Here is a 23699-nt window from a genome sequence, read left to right as displayed (position 1 = left end):
CAAACAAATCGCCTCCAAGTCGCCCTGTCCCCCGCCATTTCACTCCCCTGCTCCCAACTCACACCCCCCTCTCTCATATACCTCTCCACCCCATCCCTCCATCTCATCCTCGGCCTCCCCCTCCCTCTTTCCCCCTCCACCTCACTCACATACACTCTCTTCGTCAGTCTTTCACCCTCCATCCTCTCCACATGGCCAAACCACCTCAGTATGTTCCTCATAACGCTTCCTATCACATCCACATCAACACCACAACGCTCCTTTATATCCTCATTCGTCAGCCTGTCTCTCCATGTGACTCCACAGGCTCCTCTTAAATAACTCATTTCCACTGCTCTCACTCTTGACTTATGTCTTTCCAACAGCGTCCAAGCTTCACTTCTATACGTTATAGTTGGTATCACAATACTGTCATGTCGTGACTTTTTCACTTCCATCCTTACTTCCCTGTTTCTTATCACTGCTTTCAAAGAACCAGCAACCTTTCTTCCCTGCTGTACCCTTTCAAGCACTTCACCCTCCAAACCTCCATCCTTACTCATCACACTACCCAAGTACTTAAACGAACTCACATTTTCCAATTCCTCACCATCCAATCTCGCTGTACATTCACTGACTTCACCTCTCTCAAAGACCATCACTTTACTCTTCAAAATAACCAAAGAATTTTCTCGAAGATATGCTCAGAGTGTTTCCCAGGCAAAATTACATGGCTATCTTTACCTAGCCTTACCAAACCTAACCTATCCCAACAGGGCTGCTTGGGTAAGGTATGGAAACGAATACCCATACCAAATGGAAGTGTACTGTACAGCACAGTATTGTATTGTAAATACACACATACAGTACTGTACTGTGTACAGTACAGTATTATACTATCATATAAACTGGTACAGAAATTACTGTACTGATACTCTTATTGTAATCACAGTGCGTGACAGAATCTCTCTCTTTCTGTGTGTGGTGCATGTGTGTCTTCCAATGGCCGGGCAATATTCAACCTTCAATAGACGGACGGGTGCTGTCACCAAACATGTACTCATGGCGTGTGGTCTGTGTTACATGTGCGGTGGCCACCTGTACCGCTCAGCCAGGAACCACACTCACCTCGTCCTTCAAAAAATAACCATAGGATTTTCTCGAAAATATGCTCAATGCGTTTCCCAGGCAAAATTACATAGGTTAGCTTTAACTGACGTCACCAAATCTAACCTATCCCAATATGGCTGCTTGGCAAAGGTGGCTTACTGTGGCACTGAAACGAACACCCACACCGAACGGAAGTGTATTGTACAGTATTGTGCTATACAGGTTTATCCCAGTTTAATGATGTAATTGGTCAGGTAAAACCCCATTGTTGGGCAGGGTATTGTATATCAGGGTACTTTTAACATGTAAAGTAATGTAAAGTGTTTATCAGCCTTGAGTTTCCCCTCAACCAAGTCCCAAACCCACCCATATGAGCCCAAAAACAGATTTAAAGCCAATCCAAACAGCCTAATAGCTGTAAAGAAAGCTAACCTAAGCCTATCTATCAATCTATCTATAGCCCAACGCCCTAATCCCGCAAAGGGTGGCCGCAGACAAAACGCCTCCAAGTCACTCTATCACCCACCATTTGACTACCCTCCCCCAAACTCACCCCCCCCTCCCTCATATACCTCTCAACTCCATCCCTCCACCTCATCCTCGGTCTACCCCTCCCTCTCCCTCCCTCCACCTCACCTACATACACCCTCTTAGTTAGTCTTTCATTCTCCATTCTCTCCACATGTCCAAACCACCTCAGTGTACTTCTCCTAATCTTTTCAACCACATCCACATCTACCCCACAACGTTCCTTCACTTCTTCATTCGTCAACCTGTCCCTCCACGTCACTCCACATGCTCCTCTCAAGTAACTCATTTCCACTGCTCTCACTCTTGACTTGTTCCCCTCTTGCAAGGTCCACGCCTCGCTTCCATACGTCAGGGTAGGGATCACAATACTATCATGCAGTGACTTCTTAACTTCCATACTCACCTCCCTATTTCTCATCACTGCTTTCAGTGTACCAACAACCTTTCTTCCCTGCTGTACCTAAGCCTAACACCAGTAAATAACTCACTGAAACCAACAAATAAAATCTGAAAATTGTCAAATATAAGTCTGGAAAAAATCAAGCATAGTAAACTCTACCTCTAAATGACAACGTTCACCCCACCTATAGCTAAAACACATTAATCCATGCCTAAAAACAGTTTATGAATCACCATAATACACAATTTTTCTCTAATATATCATAAAAAATCAAAACCCATCGTTAAACTGGAGTTTGGTCATCGTTAGGCGGAGTATGGTGGTATTTCTACCCCCATCACTAAGCTGGGGTATCACATTTAGGGGTATTGTATATCAGGATACAGTATTACTGTACATACACACATACAGTACTATACTGTGTACAGTACAGTACTGTACTATCATATGCACTGGTATAGAAATTACTGTACCGATACTGTACCCAGCGTGGGGAGATCTCTCTCTCTCTCTCTTTGTGTGTATGGTGCGATTGCCTCCCGATGGCCACATGACTTTCGATGTTCGGTGGAGACGCTGACAGGCGCTGTAACCGAACATGTACTCGTGGCTTGTGGTCGTGTTACACATGCGGTGGCAGTGAAGAAAGAGCTAGCCAGGTGGCTGCACAATACTAGACATTGGGTGGGGATGCGTACGGACATTTTGACACCAATTGCGGGTTACAGTCGTATTGCTCGGGTACTAGAGGTTCACTGGGAGTGATCAGACGAGTGCGCAAACTTGACCACTCAGTATAGGTGCGGACGGACATTTTAGCTCTGGTTATGGGTTGTGGACTTTATCCTGCTTATGGCTCAAGCCCAATGGCCACAATACCAAATGTCTGGACATGTCAGCTGGCTGGCCTAAGTTCTCGGGCACTTTTATGTCATGAAAATAGCAAGTACATTCATACATTCAGATAATGGTTTAACCCTAGACCACTGGGGCTGGATAATGATTTGTATCCACTGGGGCTGGGTAATATGTTTCCAATTTTTGGAAGGAGGTAAAGAAAGTAAGGCAGTGTGAAAGGGGAAATAGCAGGGGAGTGAAAGATAGGAATAATTGATTGTTGGTGGAGAAGAGAGAAATTGAGGAGATGGAGGAGCACTTTGAGGATTTGTTGAATGTAGAGAGTGAGAGCAGTGTGAGTTTAAGTGGTTGGGGAATGGCTGGGAGAAGAAATGAGTGGAGGGAGGAAGAGATCAGTAGGGCGGAAGTAGTGGAAGCAATGAAGATCAAGATGGGAAAGGCCCCAGGAATTGATGGAGTGTGTGGTGAAATGCTGAGGTATGGTGGTGAAATTATTGTGGAGTGGATATGGAAGTTGTGTAGATTGGCTTAGGAAGAGGGAAGAGTTCCAGAGGACTGGAAATCAGGTATAATTGTTCCTTTACACAAAGGAAAAGGGGAGAGAGAAGTATGTGGTAACCATATGGGTATTTGCCTTCTTAGTGTGACTGGAAAAAATATGGTTGAATACTCATTGATAGGGTTAGGCATATGACAGAGGAGCTAGCTGGAGAAGAACAAGGAGGATTCAGGAAGGGAAAAGGGTGTGTAGATCAGATATTTGTTCTAAGATGTTTAGTGGAGAAGTATCCAGAGAAAGCTCATGACACAATAGATAGGCAAGGTATGTGGAAGGTATTAAGAATATATGGAGTGGAGGGGAAATTGTTGAGTGCTGTGAAGAGTATGTATAGAGGAGCTAGGGCTACGGTGCAAGTGGATGCTGAGCTGAGTGAGTTCTTTGATCTCAATGTGGGACTGAAATAGGGTTGTGTGATGTCTCCATGGCTGTTTAATATATACATGGATGGGATTGTAAAGGAGGTGCAAGGTAGGGCAGTGGATGTGGGGGTGGCTCTAATGAATGAAGGTGAGATTTGGAAGATTATCGGTGTTGCTGTTTGCTGATGATACAATATTGTTGAGTGAAGATGAATGGGAGTTGCAAGGCTTGGTGAATGAATTTGGGACAGTGTGTAGGAAGAGGAATCTGAAAGTTAATGTAAACAAGAGTAAAGTTATGGTGTTTGAGAGGAATGAAGTCACAGAATGTACAGTGAGGTTGGATGGTGAGGATATGGAGAATGTGAGTGCATTCAAATAAAGCGCCTCGGACCCGGACGGACCATACGTTGACGACTAAGGAACGGACAAAGGACATTCTGATGTTAGGAACGTGGAATGTGAGAGGAATGAATGATGAAGTGAAAGAGAGAGAGATTGTCCAGGTGCTTGAGGATGCAAAAGTGGATATATGTGGATTGACTGAAACTAAATGGAAAGGTGAAAGGGTGAGAGAATGGGAATACGGTGTAGGTATATGTGCGGGAGTCAGTGAGAATGAGAGGGCAAGAGAGGGAGTATGTCTGATGATAAGCAAGAAGTGGAAGGAGAATATAAGAGAGTATGGAACAGTGGGTGCAAGGATTGTATGGGTGAGGATGAAAGTAGGTATACAAGCATGGGCGATTGTATGTGTGTATGCTCCAACAGAGGATCGAGTGGCAAGAGTGAAAGATGAGTTTTGGGCGAGAGTAGAAGCATGTATGGACAAGTTTGAGAGGAGCGAGAGAATGCTGTTGATTGGAGACATGAATGGCAAAGTTGGGAATGTACGAGTGGATGGAGTGGTTGGTTAGTGGGGTGTGCCAGCTGAAGTAGATGGGAATGGTAGTGCTTTGGTGGATATCTGTGCTGGTAAGGGGTTGGCAATAGCCAACACCTACTTTCGTCATAAGATGATCCACCGGTATACATGGAGAGTAATGAGGAGGATGGATGGTGAACTTGTTGAACGAAAGGCAATGATAGACTACGTGTGTGTGGATGAGCGAATGAGAAGACAAGTGTTGGATGCAAGAGTGTGGAGAGGGTGGGGGAATGGAGTCTCGGACCATAACTTAGTGATGGCCAAGATAGAGCTGCAAAGAAAGTGGTTGAGGAGGCGAAGGGGAAGACAGGAGGAAGCAGCTCCTGTGAGAAGAGTGGAGAAATTGCAAGATAGTGAGAAAAGGACAGAGTATAAGAGCATAGTGGAAGAAAGATTGGGAAGGTATGAGCTAGAGCAGATGGAAGGGGTGGAAGACGTATGTAAGATATTCACGGAAGAGATAAGCGCAGCGTGTGAGGCGGTTTGTGGAGTGAGGAGGAGATGCAAGGGTGTGCAAGGGACAGCATGGTGGAATGATGAGGTGAAACGAGCTGTGGAACAAAAGAAGAAGGCATATGGTGAATGGTTGGCGAGTAGAGGTAGGGGAGAAGATGAGAGAGAGAAGAGAGAGGTATATGTGAGCAGGAGAAGGGAGGTTAAGAGACTGGTGAAGGAGAGTAAGAAGAAAGTGGATGAAGAGTTTGGGAGGAATCTGAGTGTGAAATGGAGGGAGAGTAAGAAATTGTTTTGGAAGGAGATAAAGAAAGTAAGGCAGTGTGAAAGGGGAAATAGTAGGGGAGTGAAAGATAGGAATAATAGATTGTTGGTGGAGAAGAGAGAGAAAGTGAGGAGATGGAAGGAGCACTTTGAGGATTTGTTGAATGTAGAGAGTGAGAGCAGTGTGAGTATAAGTGGTTGGGGAATGGCTGGGAGAAGAAAAGATGAGAGGAGGGAGGAAGAGATCAGTAGGTCGGAAGTAGTGGAAGCGATGAAGAAGATTAAGCTGGGAAAGGCCCCAGGAATTGATGGAGTGTGTGGTGAAATGCTTAGGTATGGGGGTGAGATTGTTGTGGAGTGGATATGGAAGTTGTGTAGATTGGCTTGGGAAGAGGGAAGGGTTCCAGAGGACTGGAAATCAGGTATAATTGTTCCTCTGTACAAAGGAAAAGGGGAGAGAGAAGTATGTGGTAACCATAGGGGTATTTGCCTTCTTAGTGTGACTGGTAAAATATATGGTAGAATACTCATTGATAGGGTTAGGCATATGACAGAGGAGCTAGTTGGAGAAGAACAAGGGGGATTTAGGAAGGGAAAAGGGTGTGTAGACCAGATATTTGTTCTAAGATGTTTAGTGGAGAAGTATCTAGAGAAGGGAAGGAAAGTGTATGCTGCCTTCATGGACTTGGAGAAAGCTAATGACAGAATAGATAGGCAAGGTATGTGGAAGGTATTAAGAATATATGGAGTGGAGGGGAAATTGTTGAGTGCTGTGAAGAGTATGTATGAGGGAGCTAGGGCTATGGTGCGAGTGGATGGTGAGCTGAGTGAGTTCTTTGATCTCAATGTGGGACTGAAACAGGGGTGTGTAATGTCTCCATGGCTGTTTAATATATATATGGATGGGGTTGTAAAGGAGGTTCAAGGTAGGGCAGTGGATGTGGGGGTGGCCCTAATGAATGAGGGTGAGATTTGGAAGCTTCCGGTGTTGCTGTTTGCTGATGATACAGTATTGTTGAGTGAAGATGAATGGGAGTTGCAAGGTTTGGTGAATGAATTTGGGACAGTGTGTAGGAGGAGGAAGCTGAAAGTTAATGTAAACAAAAGTAAAGTTATGGTGTTTGAGAGGAATGAAGTCACAGAGTGTGCAGTGAGGTTGGATGGTGAGGATATGGAGAATGTGAGTGCATTCAAGTACTTGGGTAGTGTGATGAGTAAGGATGGAACTTTGGGGGATGAAGTAAATGAAAGGGTACAGCAGGGAAGGAAGGTTGTTGGTACACTGAAAGCAGTGATGAGAAATAGGGAGGTGAGTATGGAAGTTAAGAAGTCACTGCATGATGTTATTGTGATCCCTACCCTGACGTATGGAAGCGAGGCGTGGACCTTGCAAGAAGGGAACAAGTCAAGAGTGAAAGCAATGGAAATGAGTTACTTGAGAGGAGCATGTGGAGTGACGTGGAGGGACAGGTTGACGAATGAAGAAGTGAAGGAACGTTGTGGGGTAGATGTGGATGTGGTTGAAAAGATTAGGAGAAATACACTGAGGTGGTTTGGACATGTGGAGAGGATGGAGAATGAAAGACTGACTAAGAGGGTGTATGTAGGTGAGGTGGAGGGAGGGAGAGGGAGGGGTAGACCGAGGATGAGGTGGAGGGATGGAGTTGAGAGGTATATGAGGGAGGGGGGGGTGAGTTGGGGGGAGGGGAGTCAAATGGTGGGTGACAGAGTGACTTGGAGGCGTTTTGTCTGCGGCCACCCTTTGCGGGATTAGGGCGTCGGGCTATAGATAGATAGATAGATAGAGTGCATTCAAGTACTTGGGTAGTGTGATGAGTAAGGATGGAACGTTGGGGGATGAAGAGCGTGAAAGGGTACAGCAGGGAAGGAAGGTTGTTGGTTCACTGAAAGCAGTGATGAGAAATAGGGAGGTGAGTAGGGAAGTTAAGAAGTCATAGCATGATAGTACTGTGACCCCTACCCTGATGTATGGAAGTGAGGTGTGGACCTTGCAAGAGGGGAAGAAGTCACGAGTGAGAGCAGTGGAAATGAGTTACTTGAGAGGAGCATGTGGAGTGACATGGAGGGACAGGTTGACGAATGAAGAAGTGAAGGAACGTTGTGGGGTAGATGTGGATGTGGTTGAGAAGATAAAGAGAAATACACTGAGGTGGTTTGGACATGTGGAGAGAATGGAGAATGAAAGACTGACTAAGAGGATGTATGCAGGTGAGGTGGAGGGAGGGAGAGGGAGGGATAGACTGAGGATGAGGTGGAGGGATGGAGTTGAGAGGTATATGAGGGAGGAGGGAGTAAGTTGGGGGGAGGGTAGTCAAATGGTGGGTGACAGAGTGACGTGGAGGCGTTTTGTCTGCGGCCACACTTTGCGGGATTAGGGCGTCGGGCTATAGATAGATAGATATAGAATAAAAAAAAAAAAAAATACTACATATTTCTTTTTACTGAAACCAAAGACATGGTGATGAACTACAATCCTTAGCCTACAAAACTATTACTAAGAAAAAAAACAAGAAGAAAATGTGATGGTTCAGGCGGGGCTCAAAGTAAAAAGGCAAAAAGAGAAAAAAATTCTATATATGTTCTATATATGTTAACTAAAAATGTAATGATGTAAACATGTGAGAAGCAGCTGGCCTGGCAACGCCCGCAACGCACCCCTGGGTTCCTGGAGTAGCAGCTGGACTCCCCTTGGACAATTTGGAACCATCACCAAATGGGGCAGACACTCGAAATAAAAGAGGTTATTTTTCAGTATGAATATTTGTGGAAAATAATTTATGGATTTATTGTTTACCGCCATAAATGTTTATAAATGGTGTGTGGGGGGTGGCTGTGACAGAAGGGTCTCCACACTGCTCTATCAATGCAGGAGGGGTGATGCCTCCAGTGCATATTAGGCACTGTCTCAGGCTGGCAGACAGGAAGGGGTGACTGAGCCTGTTACGTGTCCTAGGGTTTATCAGGGCCGGAGCCAACTCAGACATGTACTTGAGTCTGATGGGGGTCTGGGTATGGGTTTTCACTGTAGATAATCCATGAGTTGATGACTGCAACATTCATACACTATCCACTGGGGCTGGAAAATATTTTCCAAAATCCATAATATTAGCACACCAATACATGGAGGGCAAGATGGATACCTTCTCCTACTACACCACCATCACAAGCATGAAGGTACTGGGAACATGACCCCCCTACCCACTTCACAAAACTGCACACTGCAAATCAAAATTGGAGTTGGAAGCATTTATCCAGCCCCAGACTTCCAGGGTTAATAGAGCCATGGTCCAGTATCTGGATACTGAACGCATCTGGATACTGAGCGTCCAGATAAATGAGGGATCACTGTAAGTGAAGTACACAGTGGATAGGATACAAGATAATGTGATTTGTAAAAGATGTGGAGTGAGAAAGTCTGTAGGCACCAGAATCGAAAAAACTGTACTGAGATGGTATGGTCACATGGAGAGAATGGATAACAATAGAGTGGTGAAAAAGGTATATCTGAGCAAATCTGAAGGAGGGAGGAGGCGAGGTAGGCCAATGAGAAGGTGGGGGATATGGTGGATGAGTGTGTGAGGAAGAGAGGTTTGAAAGTCAGTGAAGCTAAGGAACTGACAAGATATCGAGCTAGCTGGATGAATATTGTGAGGGGACACACATGATCAGGGATTTGGCACTCCTTTTAACGTGACAGCATCTGGACTGACTCTATTAGATACATTTATGTGAAGCTACAGAATGAGGTGAATGTTTTTGGTGTATCAGATAGAGCCAGGATTCCGGGGGCTTGAATGGTGAGCTGATGGATGCTTGGCCCATTGGATTGGGCAAATTTGGGCTCTCTGGACATTCCTACTCCTCACCCTGCCCTAAGGTGGGAAAGGAGGTCCAGATGATGATGATGATGACATAAGGAGAATCCTTGCATGCGGTGACTCAATCGATAGAGAGTTGGCCTGCAGTCCTAACAGACCCGGGTTCAAATCCCACTGGGGCAGGAAACAGTTAAAGGATTTGAATTTCATAAATAACAGACTTTACTGTTCTACCAGAAGACCCGGCGACATGTCGTAAAAATACCCCCGCTAATACCAATACACCAGTCCTGTATAAGACAGCCCTAGCATGTATTCAGTAAGGACAGTGGGTGTTAGTGCCGAAGTGGTGATATGTAGAGGTGTGCAGTACGTAGGAGGCCTACTAGGCCATGAAAGCACGCTGTGAGGCCTATGGCCAGTCAGTCACATTAAAAGAAAAAAGAAAAGAAAAAATAAATAAATAAATAAATACTGTACAATGCTTCTATTTGCAGACTTTAAAAATACATGAACTGAACTCAGTAAGACACAATCTTTCATTTGTTTCTGTAATAATAATTCTCATGATGAAACACATTCCATCTTCGAATCACATGCTTGGATACATAGTATCAGCATTAACTCATACAATAATATAGCGAGCGCTCGCATAACACTCGGTCACAGAGTGCGAATCTCGCATAACATGAGGTGCCATTTTGTATCCCAAAAATGTCATAAGGCGGAAAAAACAGATATAAAGCGGTTGGAGGAAGCTGCTCATTTTTTACAGCACCTGACTATGTGGAGACAATGGTCCTAATGTGGCAGGAGACCCCAATTTATGTTTTAAAGTCATACTACGCAGCCAATGACAGACAGAAAGCAGCACGAGGCATATAATTATGGGTGGAATTCACACAACATGGCAAGTGACAGACAGAGCGCAGATTGCATCAGCCTATGACTTACACCTTGGTCTGGTTCATGGTCTAGAACGCAAGGCGTCCATAGTGTCGTTCTCAGAATATAGGGACAAGGGGCAGTAGAGAGTAATCAGTTAAAAGATTTTTATATTTCTTGTTCCTTAGTTTAAACTATACTTGAAAATAATTTTCATTCTTCAATTTATGTATACAGATGTAGTATCTAATATTAATAAAAGCATGTCATCCGTGTGTGAATACTGCAAAACTTGTAAGGAAATTTAACAAATATTAATTTAGGGCCCTTTCACACATTCTAGAACAGCCAGTAGTTACTGAAGTGACTTATTATGTACCCAGAAACAATGGTAAGATTGTAAAAGGTAATATAAATGCATGTCTGTGAATATTGGTATATATTGGCCAGGATATGAAATGAGGAATCTCTGGCATCTTTATTCAATGCCCACCACGCTGCCAGGCGCACGATTATCATTCTAGGGATAAGTCTTGGACCGTCTACATAAACACAGTGATTCTCAGGCATTGAATTGAATTGAAATATTTATTGTTGTAAAAGAAACAGAATGTTAATACTAATCAGTATCCTTCTGTAGCTGAAGTTAGAGGCTGGGCAAAATTTCCCTCAGCTAAAAAGGAACCAAAATGACGAAAGCTCAGGGAAAGCAGATGTAAACGGAATGGAGGATGGAAGGCTACGAGATTCCATGCAATATGCTCAAGACATTTTATTGACTGAACAGGAAATGGGTTATCATCCCAATTTGTTAATAAATGGGGATCTGGGAATACCAATAATTTCCCATTAACACAAACAGTCTTTCTTGATTCACCTACTCTCTTGCCATCAGTTGGCTCAACTTGATCCAGTAAATCGGGATGTTCAAGAGTTTCTCTCACTAGCTGTACTAGTTTTCCTTCACTATATCCCAAACGAGGCACTGAGCTTTGTCTTAAGTATTGCTTAAGCTGTGCAACAGTCCATTTTTCAAACAAATCTGGCTCCATACTGCACAGGGTGAATCCTGCTGCTGGTGTCGTATGCACAAGGCGACTTATGCTGGAAGTTACCATTCCCTTCTCTTATGCCTAAATTAACCTAACCTAAACTAACCTAACCTTATCTCAGATCAACCTCAATCAATCAATCAATTATTTCCTATGGCACCCCATGGGATGCATAGGGCCTCAATGAACTCTCTCCACCAATATTGTCTCTTGCCATCTCCTTCAGGTTCCACCAACACTCCTCTCCTGCTTCTCTTTTCACTGTCCTCAACCAGGTCTCCCTCAGCCTACCTCTGCCTCTTCTTCCTCTAGCAGTCCACTCTTGCACATCCTGTATTAAACTGCCATCTTTTCTATACATGTGCCCCAGCCATTTCTAGAAAGACAGTCTCACATATTCATCAACTGGTTCAAAACTTGTGATATCCCTTACTCTTTCATTTGTAGCTCTGTCTTGCCACTTTACCCCAAGAATCCTTCTCAGTATTTTATTTTCAAATCCTAATATTTACTGATCCGTTGAAATTGTACTGTACCATGACTCATGCCCATAAATTAAAATTGGTCTAACCATGGACTTGAAAATTTCTACTTTAGTATGTACCGAAAGCATATTATCATTCCACACAGATTTCAACATTCCAGCAGCTCGCCAAGCCTGTCTAATCCTCTCCACAATTTCACTGTTTGATGATCCATTAGAAGATACAATCATTCCCAGATATATAAAATTTTCTACATTCTTCACCACATTATTCCCAATTACAAAATCGATTTGGTTCTCCATGTTCATATTAATAATTTCAGTCATTCCACAATTTATTACCAATCTCATTTTTTCTCCTTCCTCCACCAGACAATCAAGCACCCTCTGCATCTCATAAATCCTTCCGCAAATCAGTACAATATCATAAGCATAGTCCAAATTTATCAGCCTCCTATTTTCTTTCCAGTTAATTCCTGCACCTGTTTTCCTTACAACCTTTCTCATAACATAATCCAGTACCAAAGCAAACAGCAAAGGCAAAAGAACTCTTCCTTGAATCACTCCTGACCTAACTTCAAACCAGTCACTCAAAGAACCACCCACCATTACCTTACAAAAAGTACTTAACCTAATAAACTTAAACTAACCTTAATTCACAAAATGTACTGCTTTCACAATCTGCCTGTAACATACATACATATATTTATCTTTTTTTTTTTTTTTCATGCGAGGAAGAAGGAACCAAAGGCCATGAGCCCGCAGTAACAGTTCCCTCCAAGAGAAAAACAAAATACAATAGAGAGTCAAATTCAAGATCCGATCATTTTGAGATGCCTGGACACACTGCGTTTGAAAGACTGGAGATCATAGGCAGCAGGAAATACAGATAGAGGGAGACAATTCCAGAGCTGACCTGTTGCATAAATGAAAGACTGGGAGTAACGGTTAACTCTTGCATTAGAGAGTTGGACAGAAAAGGGATGAGAGTTTGCTGCCAAAGGTGGTACGCGCCTGTCGTAGAGGGTGGAGGAATGCAAGCAGACAGTTCAGAGGAGCAGTGACCATTAAAGTAGCGACAGAAAAGAGATAAAGATGCGGCAGTGCGGCGAAGAGACAGAGGTTGAAGGGAGTCAGTAAGAGGAGGAGAGTTAATGAGACGAAAAGCCTTTGACTCCACCCTATTGAGAAGAGCTGTATGTGGGGAGCCTGCCCACACATGAAAGTTGTACTCCACACACGGGCGGATAAAACCTCTATATAGAGTCAACAATTGTGCAGGAGTAAAGAAAGAGCGGAATCGGCTTAGCACACCCAATCTCTTGGAAGCAGATTTTACAAGAGATGTAATATGATCTTTCCAAGATAAGTCCTGAGTAAATGAAACCCCAAGCATGTTCAAGGATGATGCAGGATTAAGCTGAATATTATTAAACATTAATGGGTATACCTGTGGAAGATTGTCGGGTTGATAGGTGTAAGAACTGAGTCTTAGATGCATTAAAGACAACCATATTATTTTTACCCCAGTCAGAGATACGAGCCAAGTCAGACATTAGGTGTGCCATAGCCTCATCCCTTGTTTCTTGAAGTAACTGCTGAGATGGGCATTGTGGGAACCGAATGGAAAGGTGAAGGGTGGAGTCATCAGCGTATGAGTGGATAGGGTTAGATGTACAGCTCAGAAGATCAATGATGAATAAAAGGAAGAGAGTTGGTGATAGGACAGAGCCCTGAGGAACACCACTGTTGATAGATCTAGGAGAAGAACGATGGCCGTCTACAACAGCAGCTATAGAACGACCAGAAAGGAAGCTAGCGATGAAGGCACAGATAGAAGGATAGAAACCGTAGGAGGGCAGTTTGGAAATTAAAGACTTATGCCAGACTCGATCGAAAGCCTTTGAGATGTCAAGTGCAATGGCAAAGCTTTCGCCAAAGTCCCGAAAGGAGGATGACCAGGAGTCTGAAAGGTAGGTGAGAAGATCGCCAGTGGAGTGTCCCTGACGGAACCCATACTGACGATCGGAGAGAAGGTTGTGATAGGAAAGATGCCTTAAAATTTTTCTATTAAGAATTGACTCGAAAACTTTTGAAATACAGGACGTTAAAGCAATTGGACGATAGTTGGAGGGTTGGGAGTGGTCACCCTTCTTTGGGACTGACTGAATGAGAGCAAACTTCCAGCAAGAAGGAAAGGTACAAGTTGACAGACAAAGGCAAAAGAGTTTGCCTAGGCAGGGTGTAAGCACAGAAGCACAGTTCTTGAGAACAACAGGAGGGACCCCATCAGGCCCAAATGCCTTGTTAGTACTGAAGCCAGTGATGGCAGAAAATACATTTACTGAAGAAATTTTAATGTCAGCCATGAGGAAGTCAGAGGGGAGAAGTGATGGAGGAACAGCTCCGGAATCGTCTAAGGTGGAATTGGAGGAGAAAGTCTGTGCGAAGAGATCTGCTTTATCAGTAGAAGAAATAGCTACAGAACCATCAGAGTAGAAAAGAGGAGGGAAGGATGATGAGGTAAAGTTGTTAGAAAGATTTTTGGCAAGGTGCCAGAAGGAGCGGGAAGAATTCGAGTTGGAGAGTTGAGAGCATTTAGTATGGATGAAATTATTTTTAGTAGAGCGAAGAACAGACTTAGCACGATTCCGGGCAGAAACGTAAAGATGATGTGATTCAGGGGTGGGTTGGCTCCGGTACCTTTTGTAGGCCTTCTCCTTGTTGCGGACAGCATTAGAACAAGCGTGATTAAACCAAGGCTTTCTTGCATTAGTCAAAGGATATGAGAAAGGAATGTATGCTTCCATGCCCGAGAGAATAACCTCCGTAATGCGCAAGCCACACTCAGATGGCTCACGGCCATGGAAGCAATAATCATTCCAGGGAAAATCAAAGAAGTACTGCCTGAGGGCCTCCCAATTCGCGGCTCCATAATGCCACAGACGACGTTTCCCTGGAGGGTCCACAGGCCGTACTGGAGTGATAGGACAGGTTAAGGTAATAAGGTTGTGATCGGAGGAGCCCAACGGAGAGAAAAGATTAACAGAGTAAGCAGAAGGATTAGTTGTGAGGAAGAGGTCAAGTATGTTGGAGCTCTCTCCAAGGCGGTCAGGGATACGGGTAGGGTGCTGTACAAGCTGCTCTAGGTCATTAAGGATAGAAAAGATGTAGGCTTGTTCACCAGGTGGATCCGTGAAAGGAAAGGAGAGCCAAAGGTGGTGGTGAACATTGAAATCTCCAAGAATGGAGATTTCAGAGAAAGGAGAAATGGACAGAATGTGTTCCATCGTAGAAGTAAGATAGTTGAAGAATTTTTGATAGTCTGTAGAATTAGAGGATAAGTAAACAGCACAGATATATTTAGTCAGAGAATGACAGGAAAGCCGAAGCCAGAGTGTGGAGAATTCAGAAAAATCAAGTTCAGGAACACGAGAGCAAGATAAGTCGTTGCGTATATATACACAACAGCCACCTTTGGCTTTGAAATGAGTATAGAGAAAGTAGGAGGATACAGAAAAGGGTTTGGTGTCGGTTGCCTCAGACAGCTGAGTCTTCGTCAGAAAAAAGAAGGTGAGGTTTAGAGTAGGAGAGGTGGTGCTCAACAGAGCGAAAGTTAGATGAACGGCCGCGACTGTTGCAGAAATGAAGAAGAAGAGAGACAGACAGTGGTTCCAGGCACCTCGAGTCGTCACCGGGAGAGGGGCAGATGGCGGGGGCATTTATGGTCCCCCCCCCCCCGGGGACTCCGAGGCTTGATTAATAGACGCCTTTTTTGTTGATTTTTGAATAGGAAGTGTAGTGTGTATGACATCCAACCATATTCCTGATATAAGTACGTATTTCATAAAATGTTGTTGATAAATGCCAATACTTGTGATAACACGCGGATATTTTAAGCACAGCAGCTAAAAGGGCACTCAGTGCATGTGCACTGAACAGAATGGAAACTTCCAGCATGTCACTTCGTGCAGACAACACCTGGGGTTGATCAGCTGGGCTGGCTTTACTATTGTTCAAGCCGGGAAACATTTTGGCATAAGTGTCAGATAGTACATACAGTGTTACTAAGATTGGGAGATGCTGCCAAGTAATGGAACATACTGTAATGAAATACAGTACTTGGACGAGTTCACTGAATGCTGTTGCTGGACTGAAATAAAAATGAGTATGAGTGAAGTATGTACTGAATATATCCCAAGACAAAAGCACTCAACAACGAACACAAGGACAAAGATGCATTTGCAGTTATTGTACAATACAGCATACACAGTATATTACATGTTATGCAGAAAATAACTGAGAAAAATAAGTTCATCAGAAATATATATATATATATATATATATATATATATATATATACACATGAATAGATATTTCAGATTGTCCACATTTTCAATTTTCTGTCTGGAAGCTACACCACGGACACCTGGCGGGCTAGACCATGAACTAGAATTCATGATGATTCCAATTAGCACGTAATCAAATAGCACAATTCAAAAGTGGGTGAGTAGTCTCTTAAAATCCACAACATCTGAAACTAACAATGCTGGTGAAGCCACCTAAACAGAAGATGTGATTACTGCAGCATCTACTGAGGATGCACTACAGGAGGTGAGACAAGAGGAGGATACACCAAAGCCAGCAACACCAGAAAGACCAGAAGAGCTCCCCATGATGCAGATCAACTGAATCTTGGCTGTTGTGTAGCCTTTACCCTTTGGCTGCAGCGGCCAAGAAGACAACCTACTGAATGTGCTCAGTGCCAAGAAATTGGAAAAAAAAATGGTGTTTCTAACTTGTGTTTTAACCATCTTATCCTTTGTATCAAGAGCTAAAATTTTTGTCAGGCAAACTTCAATCTTTCTACTACTGTTTGCAACAAACTGCATGTCTGTAGGCACTCCAAGCCCGGCTAACGATTTGACAGAATACAAGGTGTGTTTTGACCATCTGACGTGAAAAACAGCCCAACGAGGCGGAAATTTCCACTAAACCACAAAATTTTTTTCATACAAAATAGGGCTACTGCCACGTTACCTCATCACAACAACAACAACAACAACAACAATAATAATAATAATAATAATATAATAATAATAATCGTTTCGTTTTTAAAGGCTCCAACATGCTTGCATGTGTCGGCCTTGGTCACCTAATGGCGGCTCTCCATGCTGAACGATCCATTGCAGCCTCCCTGTTCAGTCCCTTAACCCTAAGGTCACACTTAATGACCTCGTCCCATGTCTTTCTCGGTCTACCCCTCATAACCCCACCCCCAATATTAACACTTCTCACCTTCCTCACCCAATTATCATCCCCCATCCTCTTCACATGTCCAAACCACCTCAATCTACCTCTCCTCATCACAACACCAATACACTCCAATCCCATCCTACCTCTCAACTCTTCCATTGTAAACCCAGCCCCTCCAGGCCTTGGATGCAGGGACGCACTGCACATCCACCTAAAAATTGTCATTTCTGTACGTCGGAGCCGGCGAATGTCTTCCTCCTTCACTGCCCAGGTCTCAAAGCCATACAGCATTACACTCCTAACACATGCTGCATACAAAGACCCCTTAGCACATAGGGAGAGCCCTCTCAATGTCAGGAGAGGCAAGAGCTCCCTGAACTTCTTCCAACCACTTCTCACCCTAGCCACAGAGCTAGCTCCAGCCCCACCTCCAGCACACAACATGTCTCCCAAATAACAAAACTCTTCCACACACTCAAGAGATTCACCAGCAAGTTCAATCCTTTCACGTCTGACGATAATAATAATAATAATAATAATAATACAGTAGAACCCCGGAATTCGTACACAATTCATTCCCGGAGGCTGTACGAGTTGCAAATTGTTTGAAAACCAAATCATTTTCTTCTATAAGATGCAATGTAATTTACATTAATCCGTTCTTTAGTATGGATGAAATGGTAGATTTCGCCATACTATAATGAATGGCAAGATCAGAGACAAGGGTTCCACTTTCAAACTTTCCAGTGAGTTCTTTTTTCAGCTCAATTGTTGTTCTCACTGCTTTTCTTTTAGCTCCAGCTGACTCACTAATATTCTTAGGGTCCATGATTATGTACAATTCTCTATAGAAAATACGTAATTCATCACAAAGTTTAATCGAGCCTGTATGATTGATGCATAGCTGGCGGAAGACAAAGCCAGACTGGCGACCATGTGGCACCTACGATGCCGCATCTCTTAGTGCAAATAACGGGTCACTGTACAAAAACTGGAGCAATTTTTGGGCGAAAAAGCTGTAAGAAAACCGAGTTATACGAGTAGAGAGGCAAATGAATTCCATGGTTACACTATAATAATAATACAGTAATCCCTGTACTATCTGGATGCCCACTATCTGGACTCCCCGCTTACCAGACATTGTGGGCCTGGACCTCCAGACTCCCCCCAAAAAATCCGAATTTTTTTCCCACTCGAAACTTGAAATTGGTGCACAGCACCGAGCAGCTGTTGTTTATGCACGCCCCCTTCACCCCTCCCTTCCTCCCCCCTCCCCAGTTGCCGCCTAACCATCGTCGAGAGATGTTCATTGCAATGGATGCCGCACATGCTCGTTTTTGTGAAAAAACAGTGAATAAACTGCAATACCTCACGACTAGACCACATGGGAATTTACCATGTTGTGCAGTGTTAAGAAATTAGAATTTAGAGTGCAAAGGATTAAGTGTGGAGTGCAAACTGGCGTGGCGCAATTAAGAACAGAATGTGCAATGTTAAGCAATTATAACTCACAGTGCAAAGAATTATGTATAGCACAACACTGGATTACTGTACATGCTTCAAGAACATTTTCACTACTGCCAGAGTCGTAGAGGAGGCAACCACAGACATGCTGTAAGTACCCTGTACACTGCTAAATATTTTCCATACTCACTTCTAATTCCTCATTCTCTGGTTCCTTTTCATTTATTTCATGCTTTATGTCCATTACTGTTGAGAATAGAGTCTTAAATAGGTGCTATGCATGTCCGGTAGGGAGTTAGTTAGGTGGCTCTCAAAGTTAGGGTGGGTTTGGGTCCGTAAGTACCAGTCCAGGAGGCAGAGGCCCACTAACCGGACGGAACCACTTTCCAGACATGCCTTTGGCTGTATTACATCGGATAGTGAAGGGATAACTGTAATAATTATAAAACATTTCTAGCCAGTCTCGTATGATTTCATTGCAACATTCCACAGTTTACGCTAGAATTTAGCGAAACAGTAACACTGTGAGGAAAATCATTAAAAACTTTATAAAATTTTATAAAAGACATTTATAGAACTTACTCATATAATGTCATTTAATAGTCATTTCATAGCATAGCTGCACAGTTTGCAAACACAAAAAAGTTTGCTAGCTAACATGCCTAGCATATGACTCCATTGATTACCACAAAACTATCACTAAATTGCTTGTATTTTATCACAATAATTCACAGAATAATGTAAAATAACACTCTCAGCCACTCTAGTATGATTTCAGTGCGATCTGGGTGCGTATTACTATTCTATCTATCTATCTATTGCCAGACACCTCAATCCCGTTTGGGGTGGCCACAAACAAATCGCCTCCACGTCGCCCTGTCCCCCGCCATTTCACTCCCCTGCTCCCAACTCACACCCCCCTCTCTCATATACCTCTCCACCCCATCCCTCCATCTCATCATCGGCCTCCCCCTCCCTCTTCCCCCCTCCACTTAACTCACATACACTCTCTTCGTCAGTCTCTCACCCTCCATCCTCTACACACGGCCTAACCACCTCAGTGTGTTCCTCATAACAATTCCTGTCAGATCCACATCCACACCACAATGCTCCTTTATATCCTCATTCGTCAGCTTGTTTCTCCATGTGACTCCACAGACTCCTCTTAAATAACTCATTTCCACTGCTCTCACTCTTGACTTGTGTCTTTCCAACAACATCCAAGCTTCACTTCCATACGTTAGAGTTGGTATCACAATACTGTCATGTAGTAACTTTTTCATTTCCATGCTCACATCCCTTTCTTATCACTGCTTCCAAGGAACCAGCAACCTCTCTTCCCTGCTGTACCCTTTCAAGCACTTCACCCTCCAAACCTCCATCCTTACTCATCACACTACCCAAGTACTTAAACGTACTCATGTTTTCCAATTCCTCACCATCCAACCTCGCTGTACATTCACTGACTTCACCTCTCTCAAAGACCATCACTTTAATCTTCCCTACATTCACCTTTAGATTCTGATTCTTACACACTCTCCCAAACTCATCCACCAAACCTTGCAGCTCTCCTTCATCTTCACTCAACAACACAGTATCATCTGCAAACAACAGTACAGGGAGTTTCCAAACACTATCCTCTCTCAACAGGGCCACTCCAACATCCACTACCCTACCTTGTACCTCTTTTATTACCCCATCCATGTACAGATTGAACAACCATGGAGACATGACACATCCCTGTTTCACCCCAACCTTCAGAGAAAAATTCACTCAGTTCACCATCCACATGCACTGCAGCCTTAGCACCATCATACATACTCTTCACAGCATTCAACAACTTCCCATCTATTCCATATATTCCTAATACTTTCCACAATCCTTGTCTATCCACCCTGTCATACGCTTTCTCCAAATCCATGAAAGCCACATACATCTTCTTTCCCTTCTCTAAAAACTTTTCCACTAAAGATCTAAGAATGAATATCTGATCTACACAACCTCTACCCTTCCTAAAGCCTCCCTGTTCTTCTCCAAGTAATTTCTCCGTTCTTTCTCTAACTCTGTCAATAAGTATCCTACCATACACTTTTCCTATTATACTAAGAAGACAAATGCCCCTATGATTACCACACACTTCTTTTTCCCCTTTTCCTTTGTACAAGGGAATAAGTATACCTGACTTCCAATCCTCCGGGACTCTACCTTCCTCCTGGGCCAATCTGCACATCTTTCACATCCATTCAACTACTATCTCTCCCCCATGCTTCAGCATTTCACCACACACTCCATCAATTCCTGGGGCTTTCCCCAATTTAACTTTCTTCATTGAATCCACAACTTCTATCCTACTGACTATTGTGTATTATTTACAAGAGAGAGAGAGAGAGGGAGAGAGAGAGGGGAGGGGGCAGCAAATCAATTCAGACCAGCTCATCAAGGGTATGTGTACACGTGTATGTGCGTATACTATTATTTAGTACTAAGGTAATTATCAGTGTTTAAAAGTTTAGTTGGAGTCATTCATCGACAAATAAATTTTTCCAAATAAACTGTGTATCAATTAGTGCAATATTAAATAGCACAATCAAGCATCCACCATAAAGGCACATTAATTGGGGCCCAGGTGTACTGCTATCACGGGTTTGCATGGGGTGTCTTATTGGTCCACGGAGCATTCCTGCCCCAGTTGAGCCTACATTCTCCCTGCACTCTGGCTGCACAAGTGCTGTGTGATCATTGTGACTAGCAGGAGTCCTACCCTGCCTTGGAACCCCAGTCCACTTCCCACCAGGAAGCCCACAACCTCTTCCATTGAAGATGAGAAATCTTCCAGGGTTCGTATGTAACAAAGTGTTTATCAGGTAGGTAAATGTCCTGGGGGGGAAAAAAAGAAAATTGAAAATTGTCCCAAAATTTGAACCTGGGGCTGGCTTAGGTACAATGAAACCCTATAATATGTTAACATATGGCCCCATAACGCGGAATTCCCATACAGTGGAATATTCCCATGTTATGCGTGCGCTCTCTGTAATAATATTAATCTTGTGCAAGGTAAATAAAAAGCATATTTTGTTTTTATCTGTCTGACTCTGCTTGCATGATATCAAGGGAATCTGTACAGTAACAGCAGAAAATAGGGTAAGTACACTACAGTAAATACCTGATAATTTAGTTTTTTATTATTTATTTTTTGAATGAAGAGGTGAGACAGGCTGTGGCACAAAAGAAGAAAGCATACAATGAATGGATGAGAAATAGAAGCATAGAAGAAGTTGAGAGGTGGAAGACAGAGTTATATGTAGAAAGAAAGAGAGAGGTGAAAAGACTAGTAAGAGAGAGTAAGAAGAGAGTGGATGAGGAATTTGGAAGGAATTTGAGTGTAAAGTGGAGGGACTAAGAAAATGTTCTGGAAAGAGGTGAAAAGAGTAAGACAGGGCGGAAGTGAAGTTAGCAGGGGAGTGAAAGATAAAAATGGTAGATTACTAGTGGAGAAGGGAGAAAAAGTGAGCAGATGGAGAGAACACCTTAAGGAATTGTTGAACATAGAGGATGGAAGTGATGCGAGTATAAGTGGCTGGGGAATGGCTGAGAGAAGGAGGGAGGTGAGAAGACAGGAAGAAATCAATAGGATATAAGTTGTGGAAGCAATGAAGAAAGTTAAATCGGGGAAAGCCCCAGGAATTGATGGAGTGTGTGGTGAAATGCTGAAGCATGGGGGAGAGATAGTAGTAGAATGGATATGGAAGATGTGCAGATTGGCCTGGGAGGAAGGTAGAGTCCCGGAGGATTGGAAGTCAGGTATTGTTATTCCCTTGTACAAAGGGAAAGGGGAAAAAGAAGTGTGTGGTAATCATAAGGGCATTTGTCTTCTTAGTATAATAGGAAAAGTGTATGGTAGGATACTTATTGACAGAGTTAGGGAAATAACAGAGGAATTACTTGGAGAAGAACAGGGAGGCTTTAGGAAGGAAAGAGGTTGTGTAGATCAGATATGATGCGAGTATGTGGCTGGGGAATGGCTGAGAGAAGGAAGGAGGTGAGAAGACAGGAAGAAATCAGTAGGATAGAAGTTGTGGAAGCAATGAAGAAAGTCAAACTGGGGAAAGCCCCAGAATTGATGGAGTGTGTGGTGAAATGCTGAAGCATGAGGGAGAGATAGTAGTAGAATGGATGTGGAAGATGTGCAGATTGACCAGGGAGGAAGGTACAGTTCTGGAGAATTGGAAGTCAGGTATAGTTATTCCCTTGTACAAAAGAAAAGGGGAAAAAGAAGTGTGTGGTAATCACAGGGGCATTTGTCTTCTCAGTATAATAGGAAAAGTGTATGGTAGGATACTTATTGACAAAGGGAAATAACAGAGGAATTACTTGGAGAAGAACAGGCAGGCTTTAGGAAGGAAAGAGGTTGTGTAGATCAGATATTCATTATTAGATCTTTAGTGGAAAAGTTTCTAGAGAAGGGAAAGAAGTTGTATGCAGCTTTCATGGATTTGGAGAAAGCATATGACAGGGTGGATAGAAAAGGATTTGGAAAGAATTAAGAATATATGGAGTAGATGGGAAGTTGTTGAATGCTGTGAAGAGTATGTATGATGGTGCTAAGGCTGCAGTGCGTGTAGATGGTGAACTGAGTGAATTTTTCTCTTTGAAGGTTGGGTTGAAACAGGGATGTGTCATGTCTCCATGGTTGTTCAATCTGTTCATGGATGGGGTAATAAAAGAGGTACAAGGTAGGATAGTGGATGTTGCAGTGGCCCTGATGAGAGAGGGCAGTGTTTGGAAACTCCCTGTACTGTTGTTTGCAGATGATACTGTGTTGTTGAATAAGACGAAGGGGAGCTGCAAGGCTTGGTGGATGAGTCTGGGAGAGTGTGTAAGAAATGGAATCTAAAGGTGAATGTAGGGAAGAGTAGAGTGATGGTCTTTGAGAGAGGTGACGCCAGTGAATGTACAGTGAGGTTGGATGGTGAGGAATTGGAAAATGTGAGTACATTTAAGTACTTGGGTAGTGTGATGAATAAGGATGGAGGTTTGGAGGGTGAAGTGCTTGAAAGGGTACAGCAGGGAAGAAAGGTTGCTGGTTCCTTGAAAGCAGTGATAAGAAACAGGGAAGTGAGCATGCAAGTGAAAAAGTTACTACATGACATTATTGTGATACCAACTCTTAACGTATGGAAATGAAGCTTGGACATTGTTGGAAGGGCACAAGTCAAGAGTGAGAGCAGTGGAAATGAGTTATTTAAGAGGAGCCTGTGGAGTCACATGGAGAGAG

The 23699-nt window shown here is 43.3% G+C and overlaps 1 protein-coding gene across 1 annotated transcript in view; it reads right to left on the bottom strand.

The window, feature by feature from the left end:
- Positions 1-23699, bottom strand: part of arr (low-density lipoprotein receptor-related protein 6) — an 801354-nt gene that overhangs the window by 657865 nt on the left and 119790 nt on the right. The window lies entirely within an intron of this gene.

This window comes from Coenobita brevimanus, chromosome 63 (assembly GCF_032717465.1).
Source record: "Coenobita brevimanus isolate Jiangsu-jjx chromosome 63, ASM3271746v2, whole genome shotgun sequence".
In the NCBI taxonomy this organism is placed as follows: domain Eukaryota; kingdom Metazoa; phylum Arthropoda; class Malacostraca; order Decapoda; family Coenobitidae; genus Coenobita; species Coenobita brevimanus.
Note: the sequence above shows the minus strand (reverse complement) of the source record. Positions and strands in the feature narration are given on the sequence as shown.